This window comes from Aquila chrysaetos, chromosome 7 (assembly GCF_900496995.4).
Source record: "Aquila chrysaetos chrysaetos chromosome 7, bAquChr1.4, whole genome shotgun sequence".
Taxonomy (NCBI): Eukaryota; Metazoa; Chordata; class Aves; order Accipitriformes; family Accipitridae; genus Aquila; species Aquila chrysaetos.
The window spans coordinates 14,034,478-14,056,088 of record NC_044010.1 but is presented as its reverse complement, the minus strand read 5'-3'; the positions used below and the strand labels follow the sequence as shown (position 1 = coordinate 14,056,088).

Sequence of the window (21,611 nt, the reverse complement as noted above, 5' to 3'; positions counted from 1 at the left end):
TAGGATTTAGATGTGCGGTCCAACATGATGTGTCAGACTTTTTAAGTGTCTTGTGTTTTCTTTATAACTGTCTTGCAATGATTGTGCAACAGAGTACATCTGCCATCAGATAACATGGAGGCTTCAGCTGAGAAGGCTTGAGGGACTTGTTTGAGCACGATAACTTTTCTGTCTTGTGTGGTCCCACATGTCAGGCAAGGCCAGCTGAAGCACTGTAGGTCAGGCTGACTTCTGTAACATCAGTAGAATTTTCTGAGCTGTTGTTGTCTGGGTCACAGTAGTGATGGAAGGCATCACAGCTCCAAAGGGGCCATGAGACCAGGAGAGGGTTCTGGGTCCTGTGCAGAAGGAAAGGGGCCAGGGAAGGATGTGAGACATTGCATATAATTTTTTTAGGAGTAGAGGTGATACAGGAAGGCAGATTCCACATCACTTCTTGGAGTGGTAGAAAACTCCCGGGGTGGGGTCTGAAAGGGTGCCAGTGTTATGCTCAAGGGGAGATGTTCTAACAGCACTTTCCTTAGTCTGTACAAAATCCAAGCAATTATACACTCAGAATGCTGGACTGAAAATATGCTTTAAAATATAGGCAGGTGTTTTCACAAAATAAAGTTAGCTAGCTAAAGACCTCTCTAAACATCTCCCTTTCACTTAACCAGCCACAGTCCTCCCACATTTTCTCTCAATCAGTTCAGATTGCTTCTGGCTGTTTTCATTCTGGTTTGCAGGTTAGCAGCAAGGACTCAAACATGCTTATTTGCATAGTTTTCCTCTTCTTTCATTTTGCATTTCTGTGGGCTGTTAATGTATGCTGACTTTTTCCCCACACTTTCTCGTCTGTCCTACACCTTGAGTGATGAAAGACTGAAAGAAAAAGGAAAGTTGTCAGAACATCATTAAATTGGGATCTGCAATAGCGAGGTGGTTAAATATTCAAGATAAGCAGTCGCTGCGGCACCTGAAAAACCTGAGAAACAGCGTCAAAAGTCAACTGTTTCCTCATTCCTTGAGATTGCTATCAGAAGTGTGTACAATATCAAACCCCTTTGATTTAGTTAGAGTGCAGGGCATTTCTAGTCACCTGTTAACACACGGGGCCATTTGTCCTTCTTCTTCCCTTGCGTGGTGTAGCCTTGACTAGGCTCTCAGCAGAGTCCCAAGCACATTTTCTGTTTGTATTTGTGGGCCAAACTTTTGCCTGTTGCTGCAGAAGAAGGGAACAAAGACATAACTAAAAAACATGGAGAGAGCACAGGGTGAGAAATGGGACTTGGAGAGGTAAGAGAACAGGGTGAGGATTGGCATGCTTTTAGCTACTTCCCCTCATCCACCAGCAGATACTGAACCAAGCAGAGATTTGGCACAGTTGAACTCTCCACCTCCAACAGCAGGGAGGAGCCCTGGGGAAGACTGATCCACTGGGCTTGATTCCTCTTGCTGCACTTCCTTGACAAAGCCATGGTCAAATCTTCATCTTTTTTGCAGCAGGGTACGTCCATGTTTCTTGTTCTATCCAGCAGGGACATAAAATAAGAGTCTCTTTAACAGCTTTTCATACACTTGAGGAGTATTAATGTCCATTTTCTCCTATTTCCCTTTCCCTGGCCTTTTCTCCTTTAATCTGTATTTAGCTTTTCTGTGTCGTTCTTGGTTTTCAATCCTTTAATCTCTCTCACTCATCTGTAGATTCTCTCCAACGAGTCCACACCTTTCTTGAAGTGTAACATCAAAAAACTGGATGCAGTCTTCCAGTTGGTATCTTGCCAGTGAACAGCAGAGAAGTGATTTTGCATGTCTTATTTAAATTTCAACCAAGTATCACTGGCTGAAATAATTTCATATAACTTTGTTCTGTAGCTGTCTACAACTGACCTGAGTGTCCTTAAATTCCTTTAAAGTGAATGTCCTGATTTTAGGGTGTGACTCATTGAGTATTTTACCCATATTCTTTAGCTGAGTTGAACTGCATCTCAGAAGTGCCTGTTTATATTGGTTCATCATAAAAAGATCATAGGCTGATCAGCTAAAATGTAGGCACTCACCTACAGTGTGCATGACTGCTTTTGGCCAGATAAATGCCATCCTTCATCTACCAGCTATTTTGTGATTCTGGATGCTGGAGAACATAGGATTGGAAACAATTACTTGGATCATTGAGTCCCGTCCCTTGCAGTCATGGACAACCAGGCTATATATATCTAATTCAGAAGCAACTTCACACAGTGTGGTATGCTACAAGTCACAGAACGCTTCCAAATACTCATTTGACCTGTAATAAAAGAAAGACCAAAGTCTCAACTGTCCTGTGCCTCAGGAAAAAAGGAAGGATAATGCACACTGTGTTCCTGGGAGAGCACATTAATAAAACTACTCTGAATGTCCTTAAGAAGCAGACCAGGCCACCCGCTACACAGGAGGGCCAATGTTTGTGACCAAACTGACAAGGAATTGAAATTCCCTGCCCAACTCAAATCCGGTAGTTGTTTTAATCTTGCATGGTGAACACAGCACAAATGCATCAGGGTAAAGTAATCCCTGCAGCCTGAGACTACAAACTGTATGTCAGTGGGTTAAAAAAATCCTTCCTGCTCTGTTACTACATTTCTCCCCTCTTGAAACCCGGCGCCACACACATGCACACTCATAGCAGGTGCAGCCCTACTGTGTGGTTGTACTTCTTGTTATCTTCTGTTATAAAAAAGAAGTGAGTGTAAAGCCTGAAAACTGCAGATTATTTGGAGTAGCTCAGTCAATAAGGAGGTTCAGTCCTGTGTTTATTCAAATATAGACACAGATCTCGATTTTCTGGACATGTTAAAGAGTGCAGTATACTTTTTGCAGTAAAAGAAAGAAATACTTTTTTACCTGCAATGAATAGCAGGTTAATACTAAGTACAAAATGCTAACAAAGAAGTAACGTTCTAGCATTTTTGGATGAAAATATGACATTTTATATGACCTTAAGGAAAAACATTTTTTGCTCCCTGGAGCTAGCCTGACCCATTTAATTTCCCACATCAGTACACATCATTAAAGTCAAACCTTCCCATCCTGTCTTTCAATCTACACATAACACTCAGAGTATCAGATTTGGTTTTTTTCTTGTATGTGTTTTCAGTATATTGCCTGCTTTAGACCTTCTTTTTAATGGATATTCACATAGTTGCGATTACTGGTCTCATTTAATTTGGTTTCCGCATTTCAACGAAACAGAACCATGCACCCATTTCTGCAGTGGTAGGAAAAGGTAAACACCAAAATGGTAGAGGCTGCACAAAAGTGGTGAGGAGGTGCAACATTTAGGTAAGTCGGCAGCTACAGGAAAAGTTGAATGGATTCCCATTCTTTAGGACCCTAGAGTAAACAAAGCCCTATAGCAGGTAAAGTTTCAGTTTGAGTTAACAACTAAAAATTTCAAACCATCCCTAATTTGAGGATATCCAAGCCATGCTGCTTGCAGCAAAAGAAGGAACCAAACTTAGAGGTGTGAAAACCAAACACTGACTGCAGAAACATGGCTTTCCCACCTCTAAGTGAAAATCAGATCACTTAGTTTAGGATGACAGGTCCCAAGGTCTGAAAGTTTGTGCATATCACCTATAGGAATGCTGAAAGGCTCAGCTGAACCTGCAAAGCTTTAGCTTTGTATATCCATGGATGTCAGAGTGCCTGGCCTGAGCCCACCTCAACACTGTTTCTAAAACAGTATGGAGTGTGGTTTTCATCCACATTAATGAATTCACAGACAGCATCTCTGTTTCCTCTAACACATCTGTAATTGTGATAGCCAAAAAATATAAATTTACATCAGATTTACCTGATCTTTCTGTTGAGCGTAATTATTAGAAAATAGAAATTGTGAACTGGCCAAAAAATTGTCTAAGGCAGAGATACTGAATGGATCATTATCATTATAAAGCATTTCTCAAATTACTGCACAGTTGAACTTAATTTCACATTGTTGCTACAATGAATACCCAAGGAAAGCTGGAAATTATGTGCTCGGAGTCCTCATATCATGTGCCAGGCTTTCAACCTAAGCCCAGGCACATTTTTCACTCACACTTACGTGTTTGCTCTTTTGAAGAGAAAAATCTGGCTTGGCTTTCTATATTAACACATTCTTTTATTCCTAAGCCTTACCTTGCTAAATAATTTCTGTCACTACAAGGCATTAAAATCTCCATTCTAGAAAATATGTAGGAGTCATTTAAAACAATGACATGTTTCCACTTCAAATATAGAAAGAAAAGCAAAAAAAATTGGTGTATGGTGGTGGGGGAGAGCATCAGAGCAAAAAAATCTTTGAGAGATGAAGCATATGAAACTGGCTAGCTGCCTAGCTTCCTGATGCTCTTTGTTAGGTTCTTGCTGAGACTTACTTGAATTTCAAATTGTTTTCTAAGCTGGTGAATAGCAGGTGCTTCCTAACCACCTCATAATGAGTACAGAGGTCCAAGTCCATGGAGTCATTTCTCCTGCTTTTGGCTGTTTTTTGTACTTGTGGAGACAAAGTAGTGGACCTGGAAATTGGAAATTTTAATTGAAAGCACATATACACAAGGCAATTTTGTAGCCCTCTGAACATTGAGGGCTATAAAAGAAAGCAGCTTGTTATTAATTTTGTATGCTGTGTGACATATTTTGGGATATGTATATTAGATCTGAAAACAGACTATGAGTAAAAAAATGTTAAAATCAAACCTTCCCCACTCTTTTTACTTACCTATACAGGTTCTTGTTACATCCACTTCATTAGCACAGTAAATGGAAAAGCTAAAGGCAAAAAGCCGAGAGACAACACTCCAGGCTCTTTCTTGTGTCCAAAAGGGACTTCACTAATGGACACTTTTTTCTTGCTGTTCCTAAACCACATCTTAGCTTCACGGTTTTTGGAATATATTTAAGGACTTTGTGAAATTATGTCTTTGCCCATACGTGCAGCTCTGAAAGGTAAGCGACGCAGAAAATGTGCGGTCTACTTCAAAATTGCCACATACTTCCCAAAAGTGAGAATGTTAACAATGCAACTAAGTCAAGTGACCTGAATACTATAGCTTGCAGAGGGGGAGAAAGGTCCGATGCAGCATAAAGGCTACGCTTAAGCTGTAAAACCTATGAGCATTCTCACCTCCAGTGCTGAAATCAGTGTCCTGACTCTAGAAGACCTGCCTCTTCTCCTCCACCATGGTTTCTATGAGAAGGAATTCAGCATGGATCATGGAAGAAACCCACAGCTGTCTGGGTCTCCTGTCTGGGACATCAGAGAACCACCTGATCGGCTTAGCAGAGCCGTGATTGTCTGATCCATTGCTAGCCAAATATGAGAGAGAAACTGAATAATGCCATCCACTTAAGTAAAACCTTTGTTAATTTATGTTCTGCAAATAGAAAACACATGTAATAATTTGCCATTTTAAGTAAACATATCTTATATAAATAAACTTTCCTTGAGAAAAAAAATGTTTTTAAGTAAACTTATAATGGATATAACAATAGCAACAAAGCTCATGAAAAGCAACCGTTAGTTACAAAAAGCTGCAGACTGACTCATCTGGTGCAATTCAGTGTCATTCCATTGAGTCAGCGAGGCTGTCTTGATTTACTGCAGTCAAGGATCTCATCCAACATTAACAAATTCCACTTTAAATGAATTGTCATAGAGATGGCATTATCTCAAATTATTTTTGCAGGGGTTGACCTGATTGCATAGCCTATTGAGCAGGGGATTTTATGTATTCTCATTACTGAGGAGTTATCTGCAATACTTTATTGATGCAGTTGTGTTGGATGATCCATAATTATCAGTGGCTAAAAATGACTGAAAAACTACAATGAAAAAAGTCAATGAAAATTGTTGATGGAGAAGTAGTTCTGTACTTTGCCCAACTCTAGATGTGATATAAAAGCCATTCCCTTCAGACGTGTGAAGAGATAACCTACTTTGATACGTCTTATGATGAGTTTAAAGTTATGGAAAAATTTGATATTTTATTGGAGGCACAAAGCAGACAGAGTGAGAAGAGGTCTTTCTTTTTTCTGCCAGGTGCAGAAATGTCATTAGCACAGGAAGGAATCACTTCTCATTGGTTAAGTGGCAAAATAAGTTTTGTCACCTGTGGAGGAGCTTTCATTTGGAAGTTCTGGCACTTTGCATCCTCTTTGTGCTCCCTTCTCAAAAGAGAGCACTGTACTGAAGTGTGATAAATAGGCACCCCCTGCTTGGGGAACAAGGTGGTAAAAACACAAGTGTTTTGATAGTGATTTTCAGTTTTAAGGGCTAGTCTTATCTTCGATTGTCGTCTTTGGAGTGAAAAGTGAAACAGCTCCCCAAATCTCAAAAAGTTTCTTCACCATCACATATCAAGATCTATTTACTTGGGCTTTTGAGCAAAAAGACACCATGATAAAACCCATGTATTGGAAAAAAGTGTGATTTTATTTTGCTTTACTTAGTAATATATCTGGCAGTAATATATCTGGCAGTCCCTCAAAGGATAGATGTATTATGTTGTGAAGACTAGTAGGGATTGAAATACACCCATTGTCCTTGCTACATATGCATCACCTACACAGCCCCCTCAGTCTCCTTGTTGCTTGTTGGCCAGTTATTTGCGTGTGCCATAGGAAAACAAGTTTTGAAGGGGGAACTGGATGAAAAGGGGAAGAGCGACCTTGTGAATGATTTCTAGAAGATCATTCCCTGCCTACAGGCCACTGGGAAAAAATATGAAAGGACAGCTGTCTGTTAGCCAGAATGACTGTATCTTTTCTTAAGCTTCTGGATACATCAATTTTGTAAGTACATCAGCTGTCTGTAACTATCATCTAGCTGTCCATCCCCAGCAGCTGACTTTTCTCCTTCTAGTTTCACTATCCCTTAAACCACTCTTCGTCAGTCAACCATTCTTTCATATTAAAACTCAGTAAAGGAAACTTTGCTTACATTCCCTTATCTGTTACAACATAGTTTATTTAAACTATTTCCTATAGGGGAGATGACTGAGAAGATGTGTTTTGCATCTCGGTGGTGTTTTTTTTTTTCTTCTGGGCATGAGACAATGGAGATTCAGTAAATGGATCTAACTGTGTGTACTGAGAATGATTCCAGTGCTTTAGGTTCATTAGTCTCACAGTGTGAATTTTAATAAAAATGAATTTGACTAGATTAGATGCAATTACAGCAACTGGAGTTAAAATTGTGTCCACATACATGTTTATAAAAAGGGGGGTTATTTTGAAACTATGTTTGAATAAATGACAGAGAATAATGTCCATGGCTAGAGCACGTCAGTGACTGTAATCCTTAGTTTACAGAAAAGGAACTTTTAATCACTGGGCCCAGTGGTCACTTCACTTTCTAATTAGACCAAATTATTGATAGTCCACCTTTACGAGCCATGATCCAAGCAAGGTTTATACTTTATGTGTAAGCACAAAGGTACAATCATCTCAGACGTGAGTATTTAACCACTTTCGATGTATGCACATGGTACGCAACTTGCTGAATTGGTGCCAAAAGTGTTATATAATTGAGTAAATCTGTCTTCTTTACACATTATGGCTAATGGTGATGTAATGGTCTCAACGGCACTAGGCGCCTTGACTGGGGCTGTGCAGCTGTGCCACGCTGCATATTTAATTGAAAGGCAAGAAGGATCTACACACCACACCACAGGAAACCAGATTAAGTTACTCTGTCAGATTTGCGTAACGGAGATCCCATTTACCCACAGGTCTTTTCAGCCACACCTACTCTTTGCCTAAAATATCCCTTTCACCTTCCCCCCCCTTTTTCCCACATGATTTCCTTACTGTAATGGAAGGAATGCATCAGCCTTGAAACACCTTGCAGAGTGTAAGGTCCCGCATGCTTTGCTAGCTTTTATTTGCACTGAAGTGCAGTACTGTGTAGTGCCCTCAAAACTCCACGTGTGACATTGAGGGATCAAAACTGATTATGAATCCTTATTATCAATAAAACATTGCAGATCTGCTGGCTAGTGTTTCTTAGGGAACTTCTCTAAACCACCATGCAGTTTGTTCTCAGCTTGTTGCCATCTAGTTTTCTCCATTCTCCCCTCTCCCACTTAATTACGTTAGTGTGAAATCATAAAAGGTATTTCACTATTAAGCTAAAATTTTTAAAGTCGATTTTGGCTGTCTATTTTCTGCATCTCCTTTTAGTCACTGATGTTGCAAGTTCAGCAAAAAAGTTTCACAATACTGCGCAGCCAAATTTCCCATATACATCAACAACCATCTTCTGTTTTCGAGTAGAAAGTTATTTGTGAATGATGGGCTAAGTGCAATGAAACTAGTCTCTTGCTACTTAAAGGGTTAAAAACTTTGGGGGCCAAATCCTTTTCATCTTACTCACAAAAAAGTTCCATTGACTTCAGTGGAACAACTGAATAAGATGTACAGGATTTCGAACTCTTGGCCAAATTCTGGCAGAACAGTAGATAGAGATGCCTGCCAAAACTGTCATACCCAGAAGGAAGACTGCTCCTCAGCCTCTGCTGCCCTTGGCCATGACAAATCCATAAAGATATGTCCTAGGATGGGAGCCAAGTACCACTGGCCATGTGTTCCTTCCGTAGCACGTTAGGTACCTACTTCAGGCCAAAAATCTTAGGTAGATTAACAAATGATATTGTTAGCAGTAGAGCACTTCAGGGTGGCTTTATATTATTTTCTCTAAACATCTGTTTAGGCTTCAATTGCGCATTGAGCCAGGATTTGGCCCTTAATATGTGACAATATCAGCTGGATATGTGAAGGTCATTTTGGATGGCAAGATGGCCTTTTGCTGTTTTGCAGTCTCTCTGTCTATCTCTGTCTCTCTCTGCTGCTTAAAGCACTATCCTAAAAAGATATTAAACTTCTGCTAGCAACTAACTTCAGCACAGAAAAAAAATGCCTGATTGGTGCCTTCTGTGAGAACTTGATAGTGCTGTTGATTGAGGCACTGACTGCAAGGAAACGTGGAACAGTTCTCTTCTGGTTGTTCCTAAAAGGTAGGGAAAAGTAAACAACAACTATAAATAGTGAAAAGATAATAAACTCAGAGGACCCAGTCACTTCAAAATGTAAAAATATTGGTGAAAACTTTTGTTTGAAAAATTGTAATTTCTTTCACTTCAAAATGTCACCAAACACAGTTGATTGAGTAACATTCACTGGAACAGAAAGGTATGTAGGGTACCATATCTCTACCAAGCAGAACACTTGTGCATATTTGATACAAATATTAGAGACAAACTGTGTTCTGTTCACATTTAACCTGACAAAGGTCAAGTATCGGAACTTGAAATTTTGAGAATTACAGAGTATAGACAGTTTAAAAATGTCTAATTGCAAACATATACTGTCATGACATTTCAGTTTGAAGATGGTATAAATGTCTAAGCTCTTAAGCCATTTCTTTCACTAGGCACAACAGACTAGACCAATAAAATTAAAGTACCACATGCTTTAAGTTACACGTTTGAGACATAAAAGACAAAGCAGTATTAGATTTAGACTTTATGAATGACCTGGAGTACAAGATAAAAGTAATTTAGATGATAAACAGTGCAGTTACTCAACACTCGATATCACCAGTAATCATTTTAAAAAATCACTCCACTTCTCTGCACAGTATCCCAAGTAGCAGTATTTTCTTCTTCCCGTAATTCAAATTCCTCTGGGAGATGCTGTCTTTACAGAAGGCAGTGATTAGCAACACAGTTAAAGCAGGCCTGAAGTTCTGGAGGAGGAAGTAGCTAAGAAAAATGAGATTGTGTGAAATAGGGATCATGCACACAGCCAACCAGGGGCTAAAACAAGTGTTTGTTAAATGTGGACAAATATACAGTATGTCTTTATTTTGTGTTCTGAGTCAATATGTAAGCTGAAAAAATAGAACATTAACGTGTAAACATCCTTCGCTCTTTGCAGAAAATGTTTAGCATTCTCTGAGTTTCAAAAGGTTAGCATCTTAACTCTGTGGTTATAGATAGAAATGGGTAGAAGTCACCAAAATATGACTGTTTCAAAGACAATGGAATTTTCCCCAATTTAGTTTACAGACTAAAGGTAAACTGTGATGACTTGCTTCAACCTGCTATTCCAAAGTGGGTCTCTCAGCTGTTGCAGATCATATAGTCTGGTGCCACCCTGCACATGGTACAGGCTGCCCAGTCCTGCTATACTGCAGATAAATTTGTCCACTGGAAGCTCTCAGTCGGCAGGTTTGGAAGCCTTACTTGTTGGCCTGCCACTCCTCTGTGTTTACAGAAACTCAGTTCAGAGCATTCAGCCAGCAAAGGAGTGGGGCCGGTGCCTTGCACACAGCATGGGAGAGTGAAGGTGGGAGCAGAATCGACCCTTACCTCAGGACAAATTTCTGGGTTTCTGCTCTTTAGCAAAACTGCTCTCTGTTCTTTTTCCTTCTTCATCCTTTTGCCTAAAGACTCTCTTCTCTCAAAACAGTTTTCATTAGCTTCCAAAAGCTGCTTGCCTCCTAATTCACTAGTGTTAGCCAACAAGCAGGGAAGGCCCAGGTAGACATAACTGGGAGGGGGAAGAACTTGCTTAGTTGTAGGCACAGCAGGCAGCTTGTACAGCCATCCGTGCAGGGCATAAAAATGTCAAAGCTATACGATAACTGAGTGTTATTGGAGATCATACCATAAATCATCTAATTCCTTCAGTTGTCTTCTCATAAGGTGAAGGAAAACCACTTTCAGAAGCTTTGTTTGCATTACGTTCATACAAGGCTTTACTATGAGGCTATAATCTGTACTAGTACATAGGTGATGGAGCTCCAAAATGCCAATAGGTGGTTGGATGGGTTTGGCTTGGTACACAAAAGATTGCACATAAATATGTTGAGCCCGTAGGTGAGCAACACCACTTCCACATGACAATCCAGACCCTTTGATTCCTAATATACTATTTGAAACTGCACATGTAATGTCTTCTTTCTAATATACAGGTCACTGTTATCTCAATTAAACTTTGCTTTGTATTTTTTTTTCTCTCCCACCTCCTTTCAGCTCCTGGCTGTTTTGCTAGCTCAGTGATTTTGCAATTTATTTTCTAGTGAGAAAGCATGGATTCATAAATATGGGCCAGAAATGAATTAGATAGAAATAATATGACAGCTATTGATATGCTTTTCACTGAAAGAAACCTTTAAGAGGAGAGGTACAGTCAGAAAGACAATAAGCAGAAGACACCCATGCCTCCCCTGGAAGGCCATACAGGAAAGATGTTTTATAAAATAAGCCCGTGAGATGCTCCAGCAAGACTAAAGGAAAAAAACAGTCCCAGTCAAACACAAGCAAAGCAATAACTTCACAGTGTCCTCTGGCAACTACAAGCCCATTCAGAGATCACTTTTAAAAGAGTATTACCTGCTCAGTGCACAGAAGATGATGACAGTAATATACTCAGCTGTGCTTGTTACTGGTTACTGTAATGGTGACTCCACTTCGTGGCAGCTTTTAAAAGTTTACCAAGCTAACCACATCCTTTTCCCCCAGGTGTGCTCACCTTCAGGTAATTCCTTTTTCCCGAAACTTTGCTCACCTTATTTCAATCTTTCTCGGTTCAGGCATTTAGCAAGCTGGAGCTCTTCCATACAGGCAACGTGAAGTCACGCAGATCCTCAGATGGATTTGGGTCAGCCTTTGGCACCCTTTCTCTGCCATAGGAGAACAGTTACAAATATGCTTAAATTTTAATATGGTAAGGCATTATTCAATAGCAGATGCTTTTTTTACTTAATGACTGATCTGTCAAGGGCTAAAACACATAGAGATGAAGACTGAGATCTGTTAGATTTGCTGGAGCAGCAAAAGCTATGGAGCATCTCGGCCTTGTATCTGGTTTGGCTGTGGTGCTTATGTACTGTGTAGGGCTAGACGCAATAAAATGCCTGTGCCTACTATAGTCAGTTTATGATGAACAGAAGATAAACAAAAGTGACTTCATGTTAGCTTTTGGTAAAACCACTCTTGCTGTCAGTCCTCTGGGGCCACAACCGTCCCTTTTTTATTTGGGGATGAAATTTAATCTTTGCAATTTAACATTTACCATCTACTCGTGATTCCTTAGTTGCAGAAAGAGTATGGTCTCATTATGGGACCCTTCTACCTTCTTTCAGGAATAGTGAGTCACATGAATTCTAGGTGTGTCTCCATTCACTGGTGTGCTTGCACCAAGGACAAATTTCATCAACAGCATTTCAGGAAAACTGGAAGTGTCTATCTTATTGCATACAGAACACCCAGCTCTGCACAGAAAGAAGAAAAACAATTGAAAGCTATAGATTTTCCATCCTTTTCAGGCATAAGTGGCAGAATAGAGTGCCGTTTCCTACATTTATTTTGTTAGGGTGTCTTGTCTGGTTTCTCCTAGGGACTGAATGAAGACTGAATGTAGATCTTTTCTTTTGAATGACTGACAGCATGTGAAGTTAGACAAGTCTATTTAGAGACAGTCATAACCTCATCATAAGGGATCTTGGAAAATATACTGACTGTGTAGTGGTACGTACCTCTCTTTCCCCTGAGTACCGTCCTATTCCAGTCATTGCTGACAGAATAAAGAACTATCAAAATAACAACGTTCAAAATAAAACTCTGGAAATTTTTGTGAAGCATGAAAGTATTGTGCTTCAGAATTCTGGACTGAGGAGAGTACAATATGTGCACAGTGAAGTGTTTGGAGAGAAAAAAAGGACAGCAAACGCTAGTATTAAAACGAAGAAAGCTGTAAGAAACACTATGCATCAAGTTAACTGTAATCTAATAACGACAGTGAACTCATTTACAATGGCTTATATAAACCCAAATGTTAATCAGGAAAGATATAGGAGGAGGGAAATGGCAGTGCGTGAGGACAACTACAAATTACATCATCGCTCACAGTGGTGAAGGTGACAGACAGGGAACAGTCAAAACCTCAAAAGAGCAAGGAAAACAGTGAGGCATGCTTAATACTTGCTATGCCAGTATCTCTGCTACGGCAGGTTTTGGCAGCCTCAGAGACAAGAAAGTAGAAAGAAAAAGAGTGATGTGCAGAAAGATCTTACCCAAATGGATGAATTCATTCCAGGCCAACTTTTGCTTGAAAGCAAAGGGAAGAGGAGAAACACTTTGGATCCAGCTCAGTCAGGGGCATAGAAAATGTAATGATACTTTTCCAGAATGAATATTTAATTAGTTTTGAGGGAATATGAACCTTGTGCTTATAATTTTCACTGACCTATGCACCACTTGCTACAAACGGAAACAAGCATCTCAGTGTGGAAGTTCCTCCTCATTGATTTCACCCTGAGCCAAAACCATTTTGTACCAATGACTCTAAGTTTATCCAGACTGCTGAACCACAGCTTCAGATGATTTCTAGTCTGTCAGTTGAACTTAGCTGACACTCAACAGCAGAGCTTTGTTACCCAAATTCCTTGTCAGCCTCTACAGTATTGTGGATCAATGTACAATATCTTCAGTTTGTATATGTACTAATATATACATTCAGGAACTCCAAATAATTTTTCTTTGGCTACATCCTTTAGTTTGATACTGTGTTGGTCTACTATGTTATTTAACTGGAAAATGATAATTCTCCTTATTCCTTAAAGACTATTCAATTACTGAAGAGATCTGCATAATATATCCTTACATTTCCTATTATATACTAAACCAAATTTATGTTTTGTTAAATATGGAATCTTAAGGGATATCCATGAGAACTTACATAGGGCTTTTTCTTTTTTTTGAGTAATTGATATAGCTGGAGTAGAAAACCAGAATACATATGATAATTTTGAGTATCTAGTAATACCAGATGATGTATTAGTAAATACTTAACAATAATTCTATGATTCAATGAAAATATTTGACACGTAGCGGTGGGAATTGTTTAAGTTCTGAATTCTCTTATTTATGCCTTGGAAGAAAATGGAGGAAAAACAGTGGAGAAAGGAATCAGTTGTACACAATGCGCCACTGATACTGACAATGTATCAAATCTGGAAAATGCCTTGTACTATATTATAAAGGGAAATTATAAAGCCAAAGTTAAGAAAAATAAATTTAAATGAACAATGTCTGTTGCAAGTCTGTGTTCAGCTTCATATCCTACATTTGTCTAGTTCATCAGTCCCTGTTCTGCCATCCGGGTTCTTCAGTGTACTCATGACTGTAATGACTGTCTGGTAGCAAACTGTCACAGTCTTTGGATGAAATCCATATGGTTTGGTTCAAACAGAAGGGCAAAAATTGTGTTATAAATGGATTAAAAAGCTGACAGACGTTTGACTCATTAGCTGCAGGGAATTTTTACTGAATACTGAGAATTTTTGTTCTCTGGGCGGGGCTTAAATTGCAATGCAGCAGTCAGTGAATAAATACAACCAAACCTCCTTCCCCAGCTTGCCTTCCCTCCCCAAAAAGATGGAGGAATATGTTAGAAAAGGATAAGCAAAGCTTCTGAAAATTGTTGGAAAGCATTTGAGTTCCTCAAAAAAACATAGTGTTTAAATACCTGGAGGAATGATAAGGCAGAGGATACTTATTATTTATTGACATCATAATCTCCCCTATTTTATTCTTCATTACTGTAAAAAACAAAGGAGATCCATTTCTATATAAAACCTAATTCATACTACCAGGAAGTAGAGAAGAAAACAGGGAAGGGACTGAACATTCTCAAATTCCATTTTTGTATTAGGATTATTAATGAACAAACTTTTTTCCAGTGTAATGTATCTTTCAAGCAGCTTGAAAGCTTTTATAGTTTTTGACATGTCTTGTATTCTATCAAATAAAAATAAATAACATTAAGTAATTGGTATAGCACAAAGTCTATACAAAGAAGTAGCAGTGTATATAACCAAGCAGCAGTAGGTGATTGTATTTCTGAAGTTCAAAAATACCATTGTTAAAGAAAAGACAGGAGCATTGTGTTGCAGTTTTGTACAAAAATGTCTTTAGAAGTTAGCACTGCTTCAGGCAATGCTTATTTTCTAATATAAATCAGATTATTTTGGCAATCAGCAGATTCAATCACCAAGGAAAACAGAAATGATATTAATTTAAATATATGAATAAGAGCTGTCAGCATCAAATTCAGCTCTTCTGCTTTATGCGTCCACTATGGAAGTAAATTGATCTGAATATCTGAAATACCCCATTGCCTGGTCTCTTGTGAAGTCATTTATGACTTTTTAAAATGGGAACTAAGATCTTAAGTACTGAGTTCCATTTTTGTAGCATTTCATTTTACCCAGGTTTTCAGACTTTCACAATGCAAAGAATACTGAAGGATTTATTCCATAGGTTCTTGATCTGTGCAGTTAAATAGAATGCACGCAACAGTAAGTAATTAGGTATCGGTTAGCAAACAAATTTCTGTCTCCATTTTCAACTGTGCTATCAAGGTATATCCAACTGTATTACTCTTGCATGAAAATCTGAACTCAGTAACATCCCTGATCGCAGTACAGCTTCAACAGATGCATGTGCACATACACATAGAGGCTGTCCTATATCCTGTCTTAGGATATCATAATCTTGGGCTGTGCAATGAGTCTGTCTGCTGACATAGGTTAGTTTTCTGAAATACTAAGCAGCAAGACTGGTTGTGCTGTGGGGAATCTAGGCATATGTTAGTTTTACAGAATTGTGTTAACAATGGAAATCACTGAGCATACTCTATTTATTCATAGGCTTTTATACAAGCATTATCTTAATTGTATCAAAATAGCAAGTAGCTTTTCTATAAACTTGTGACAGGGGAGGAGATCTTATTTAGCAATCAGGACCTGTCACATCAGTCAAGATATCAGAACCCCACATGAGATAATATATTTTAAAACATTCTAATGGATCAATTTTTCAGTTAATTTCACTCAGCCGTTGCCCTTCCTAAACTACTTTCAAATGACTGCATTGTTTAAGTTCAATTTCAATAACTACTGTCTCACTAAATAGCACTTTTTCAGGGACAGGCATGAACTAAACTCCTCATTCCTATCATCATGGAATGTCTTCCCACTTGTTGCATGGTCTTAAAAGGCTTCCATGAAAAGAGACTGCTTGATTTCTCTATGGAAATCTGACATCTAGAGTATGAGGCAAATGAGCTTAAAGGGAATGGGCAAAATAATATCAATGCTATTTATGTACCCTCCTGTTCATTAGAAGTATGATTATGTAAGCAGTGATGTTAATGCATAATTTCTACTTATCCACTAGTTCATCAACGTGGACACAACTTTGGTTTGGGAGTGGTAGTCTTTAAAGGCTTAGACATATTCAGAGAAGTTGGCCAGTTAGTACATTGCCTGTCACATGATTATTAAAAGCATTAAAGCCAATCCCTATCAAGTTCACCTCATCACTTCTGTAAAACAAGGTACATTAGAAGAGTATGCAATGAAGAGACCAGTTTTAGACACCATAACTCTAAAACGGCTTGGTCTTGTCCACACTTCTTATTCTGGTAGATAACTTGTATCATTTGATTACAATATGGGCTGCTTGACAGGCTATGAATATGCCTGTGTTTATAGAACTCCAGTGGGTATCAGTCATTATTGACACCATCCATTTACTTCAGTGCTAACATTTCCAGTCTGTTGTGGTTAAAGGTAAATGTTGAAGAGACGTTCAAGCAGCTCTGCTGGATGACAGAAATTTTGCCTGGATACCAACATTTTTTTCTTTTTGCTTCCTTTCTTATACTTTGTGCAAACGCAAGGTTCCCACACACTTGAAGGTAAAAGAACTTCTCAATGAAATGAAACAGAAGGGTCTATTAATTTTTGGCACAGAGACTGTATGTTTGACTTCCTATAATCAAAGGTGTCACGCTTGCTGGAATAAAAATATATATTGCAATGTCCCACTATATAGACAGTTATATTTTCTTCATGAGAAATAAGAAATGAAATTTCATGGGAAATGAAACTTGAATACAAAATGTGATCCATTTTTCTATAGTGTGTTAATTGTTAGCTGATAGAGTTTATAAGGAAGTACACATAAGTAGCTTATTTCAAGGAGGAAAGGGAAGAGTACAAGTGATTAGCCAATTATGATACATGATAATCTCAAACTAATGTGTGTTACTGACTATTCTATGATACACGAGCAATAGTTACCTGAACTGCTTTGACTCATTTACCAGCTCTCTATAATTTATAGCTCAAGCTCTATGATGTTTCCAAAGATAGAAAAAAACAGACTGAAACTGTAACTACAGTAGACTTTTCCAGTGGTGCCTTTGTTACACTATACAATAATGAAAAAATGCATATAAGCATGTAGTAATGTGTTTGACAAGTTGAGATAGAGTTCTTCATTTCTTCTGCATTCCTGAATTTTATTTTGTTTTCCACATAATTCTAAATGGCAGAAATTTCTTTTGTAAGTGGATGATTGGTTAATGAGTGTACATAGTTTATTTCCTTTTTTCTTCATAGTAGTATCACTGAAATGTCTCGGAAAAAGGACTGGAACTTGCAGAGTTCTGGATGATAAACATATCCTGTTTGAATGAGTCAGAAGGATGATCCATCTTTTAAATTGCAGCGTAGAATAAAGACGTGCAAGATCGGGTAAGCATTGAAAGCATTTTGGACATGGTAGCACACAGCTTTATACCAGATAATTTTGTTTGTAACAATGTATGTATGATTTAGGATGCCAGAGTTCAGCTCCCAGCTTCATCAATTGCTTGATCAAACTGCTTTGCACACTAAAATGACTCGCTGACGCTCTGACCAGCGGGTTTCAAAGAGTCACTAAGTATTCAGTGCTCAGTAAGCATTCTAAAAAACCAGTTTTCAGAGGTCATATTTCTCAGAAGTAATATTTTTATTGGTACTTCCAGTATAACTAGTGTAGCATGCTATTTATTTTTTTTATGTAGCTTTAGATGATAGTTTTAAATTTTACTTTGACACACTTTCACTCATTTTTATTAACATTATTTGCTATGCTATTCCTATTTTCTGGCTTTGTAGTCCTCTTTCTGCAAACAAATCTCTTACTCTATTTACTCAAAGCTAAAAGGCAGAGCTTCTGTTCTTCAGCACTTTTACTAGCCCAATGTGTAGCAAAATCAAGGTCTTAAATTTTTTTCACTGTTGAAATTCTTTAGGAGAATTCGATTGAAATGCATTCAATTACACTGTCTAGAATATGCTGAATGCACCAGAACCCAAGTATCTTTGCAAATATAATCTGTGAAGTGTCAAGACAATAGTGTTTGTAAAGGTAATGCTGTTATTTTATTTCTCTATTTTTGATAAGTCAGATACTTAATGGCATGCTGTTGCTCAAAAGCATGTTGTGAAAGAATATGAATTAACTTACTTGGCATGGACCAGAAAAAGACCACAAAAATTTGACAATGAAATTTGGGGCTCACATATGCAGTCCATTTCATCTTTGTTTCAGTTTACTTGCTCAACAAGTTATAAGGTTAAATAGAAAAGGGACTTTTTTGGAAAATGTTTCCTGTCATCAAAATCAGTGCCCATTATTAAATATTAAAACGTATAATACTCACTGAAAGAACAATAGAAATTAAGTATCTATAGTACTTTAAAAATATTTCCTCATACTTTAAAAAATGAAGTAATGTTAAGAAACTAGCAGAGCCCAGAGTTGTAATGTTAAATCAAAATAAAAACAAATAGGTTTCCAGATTAATTTCATAAATTGTACTGGCATTTAGTAATTATGGAAAATAATGGTCAGAAGTATATAAAAATAGAAGGTAATATAAATGGAGCAAAGCTGGAAATATTGCAAGCGGATGTAAGCCAATTGTTTCAGCTACAAGAATAAAGTGAAGACAGTAGTTCAAAATAATTACTGTTAGTTGTTTCAAGTGTTCAGGAGAAATCATAATTTACAGGTGTCTAAGGAAATTTGGAGTTGCCAAAAATAATGCTACAAAGAGGTGAAATTCCTATTTTCCTACTGCAACTTTGTCCCGGATGCAGGGTATAGTTTTAGTCAAATCATTTACGTTTCCTTGGGCTAGTCACAAGTTTTATTTGATGCAAATGAAAATGACATTTGTTTACTCCATAGAAATTCACTAGTGATGGGATAGGTACTCTCAGGAAAATTAAAAAATGCTGTGACAAAGAATGGTTAAGATAATGAGCTGTGATTCTGGGCATTTGATTTTTGGATCTATCTTTATCTTTATCTCTTAGGCCACTTTGGTTATTTCACCTCTTTTGGCTTTATTTTCTCCTACCATTTGGCTACAAAATTGGTTTTTGCCATCCTCAGAAGCTTTCCAGCCATTACTATAAGAACCAGTGCCGTGGGGAAGAGTACAGGAAAACTTTGTGGTGACTGCTGCATGCAGGCACTACTTTAATCTTGTCATGTAGGATACACGAGAATATTGCCATTTACGATGGGGCTCTAGGAGTGTCCCTTGTTAGGGATCAATACAACTTACTGTGGACGTACAGTTCTGGAAAAAGCGGGGATTGCCTTCCTCCCTTTCTTCCCCTTCCCCTCTAGGGTAATGAATGAAAATTAGCCAATATTGGCAAAACTTTCTTATTCAACCATTCAAACTGATGCAGCTCATACTCATTGAAATGTGCTAGAGAGTGCTCACATAATCTGCTGGGTCTGCTGTGGTGGTAACCACAAGCAAAGAAGCGGGGCTAAGCTCCTCACTGAAAGAGGGCTGATGGCTGCTCTGTCAGCAAACACATCTGTGCCTCGGGGAGGATGCATGTCCCTGACCTCAGCTAAATGGAATCGGGCAAAAAGCCTGCACTGAGTCTTAAAACTGTTCAGCAGCTCAATCTAGGGCACCTTCATTTTGTAGGACAGCCTATTAGAAGCAGATTTAAGAGTCTAAAGCTGTAGTTCATTTTATATTTCTCTACTGTCTCCTATTAAAGCCATCTGGCCTCTACTTGACATGCTGATGAAATTAAATATGTGTTTCCAGAACAGGATATGCCACTTACCTAATTAAGGTTAGGAAAAGATTGCCTTAAAAAGAGCATCTTCCAGAGTTGTCAAACACAGCACCTGCAATAAATAGAAAGAGATGTCATTTTTTTTTTTCTGTAATAGGTCTCAGTTTATCTCTTTCTCTTACGGTTTTATTACTGTACTTTCTTCATGCTAAGGTATTTTATGTCACTGAGACAAAATTTGGCATCTTTCTCCAAACAACTGCTCAAATTGGATGCCATTCTAACCTTCCAAGCATTGTAAAAGATATTAGATGATTTGTAATATCCAAATCTCTTTTGGCACGAAGCCCAAAGATATGCAAGCAGGTCATCTCTTTACATACTCATCCATCTTGCAAAGCAGTTTAAGTTATTTGTAGAACAGCACATTTCTGCAGAATACAAACCTTATTTAACTGAGCAGAGCTGTAAGTACATTCAGCTGGGCTGGCTTTCCCTGCAGATGCCTGTACTGTGTACAATATTGCACTCTGTGGACATGCAAATTTTTTTCACAGCTGCTCAAACATTGCCTTGAAGCATCAAAATGATCTGGGCAATTAAGTTATAAGAAAAAATAACTTACATTCATTAAAGATCTGTATCCTTTAATATTTTGAATTCTCATGGCAGGTTAAATGTGATAGGAATGCAAGGCTGAAAATCCAAATTTTTAAATAAAGACTTTTTAAAAATTGAAAGCACATTACAATCATTATCCTGATTTACAAATGGGCAAATGAAATAAATATTTCCTAAGAAAAAGAGCAGTAAAATTGGTAATCTGAGGAAAGCTTACTTACTTATTTTTCATGTTACTTACTGCGTTATTTATCTAAGTCACTTTTTTAAAAACAAGTATCAATAAACAAATTGTAAACACACTAAGAATCTATGCCCTGCAATTCAGATGAGCTACACTCAGACAATTCTATTAGGTCTAAGTGATGTGACTAAGCCTGATAGTGATCACTATAATACAATACTCTGAAGTTCCTTAATGCAAGCTTTCTAGGTGTTTTTCAAGCAATGGTTCCTGGAAACTCACCACCCCGCAATAGCCATTAAACTCACTTTACCAGCAGACCAAGCACAGGCTGACAAAGAGTTCCATAAAAAATGTGCAGCAAACAAGACTAGAAATGAGCTCGCAGCTCAAACTAGAGATACACTCTGATTTCTCTATCTTTTTCTTTCTGTGGAAGTAGCAAAATGCAGCTGTTCTGTCAGTGCTCATAAAGGACAGAACTATTGTATATGCAATGAACTAGGTAGTCTAGAATATTAAAGAAATCTCCAATTATGTAGGAGTAAACCCTCTATTTCTCAGGGAAAATATCAGTATCTTTTTTCCAGTAAATAAAGTCTACTCTTATTTGAGAGTAAACCTATAAATATATACTATCCTATGTTGTTTTAACTTTTTGTTGAAATGACCTGTTATCAGTTTGCTAAGGTATTCATAGCATTAAAACTGTCCCACCCTTTACTAGTTATCCCAACTGAGAAGCCAGGTACTGAGCAGACATGGAGACTGTTGCCACCAGTTGTCTTCTTTCCTGATGCAAATCCCTACTGATTGAGCAGTCTCAGAGTCAAAAAGGCTTGTGTT

At 38.0% G+C, this 21,611-nt stretch overlaps 2 long non-coding RNA genes across 3 annotated transcripts in view; one reads left to right on the top strand and one right to left on the bottom strand.

Moving 5' to 3' along the window:
* Positions 1-134: 134 nt before the first annotated feature.
* Positions 135-20,072, bottom strand: LOC115344047. 2 transcript variants are annotated; one of them, XR_003924388.1, is made up of 4 exons: positions 20,009-20,072; positions 11,578-11,692; positions 1,082-1,509; positions 135-338 (listed from the first exon to the last, which is right to left on the bottom strand). It is a non-coding gene; the product is annotated as an uncharacterized LOC115344047 (long non-coding RNA). The 2 variants fall into 2 exon arrangements; XR_003924389.1 differs by having other exon boundaries at positions 1,380-1,509.
* LOC115344045 overlaps positions 3,212-21,611 on the top strand; it is a 43,361-nt gene continuing 24,961 nt past the window's right edge. Inside the window, exons 1-2 of the long non-coding RNA XR_003924387.1 lie at positions 3,212-3,303; positions 17,480-17,614. This is a non-coding gene — a long non-coding RNA (uncharacterized LOC115344045). The remainder of the gene's footprint in view (positions 3,304-17,479; positions 17,615-21,611) is intronic.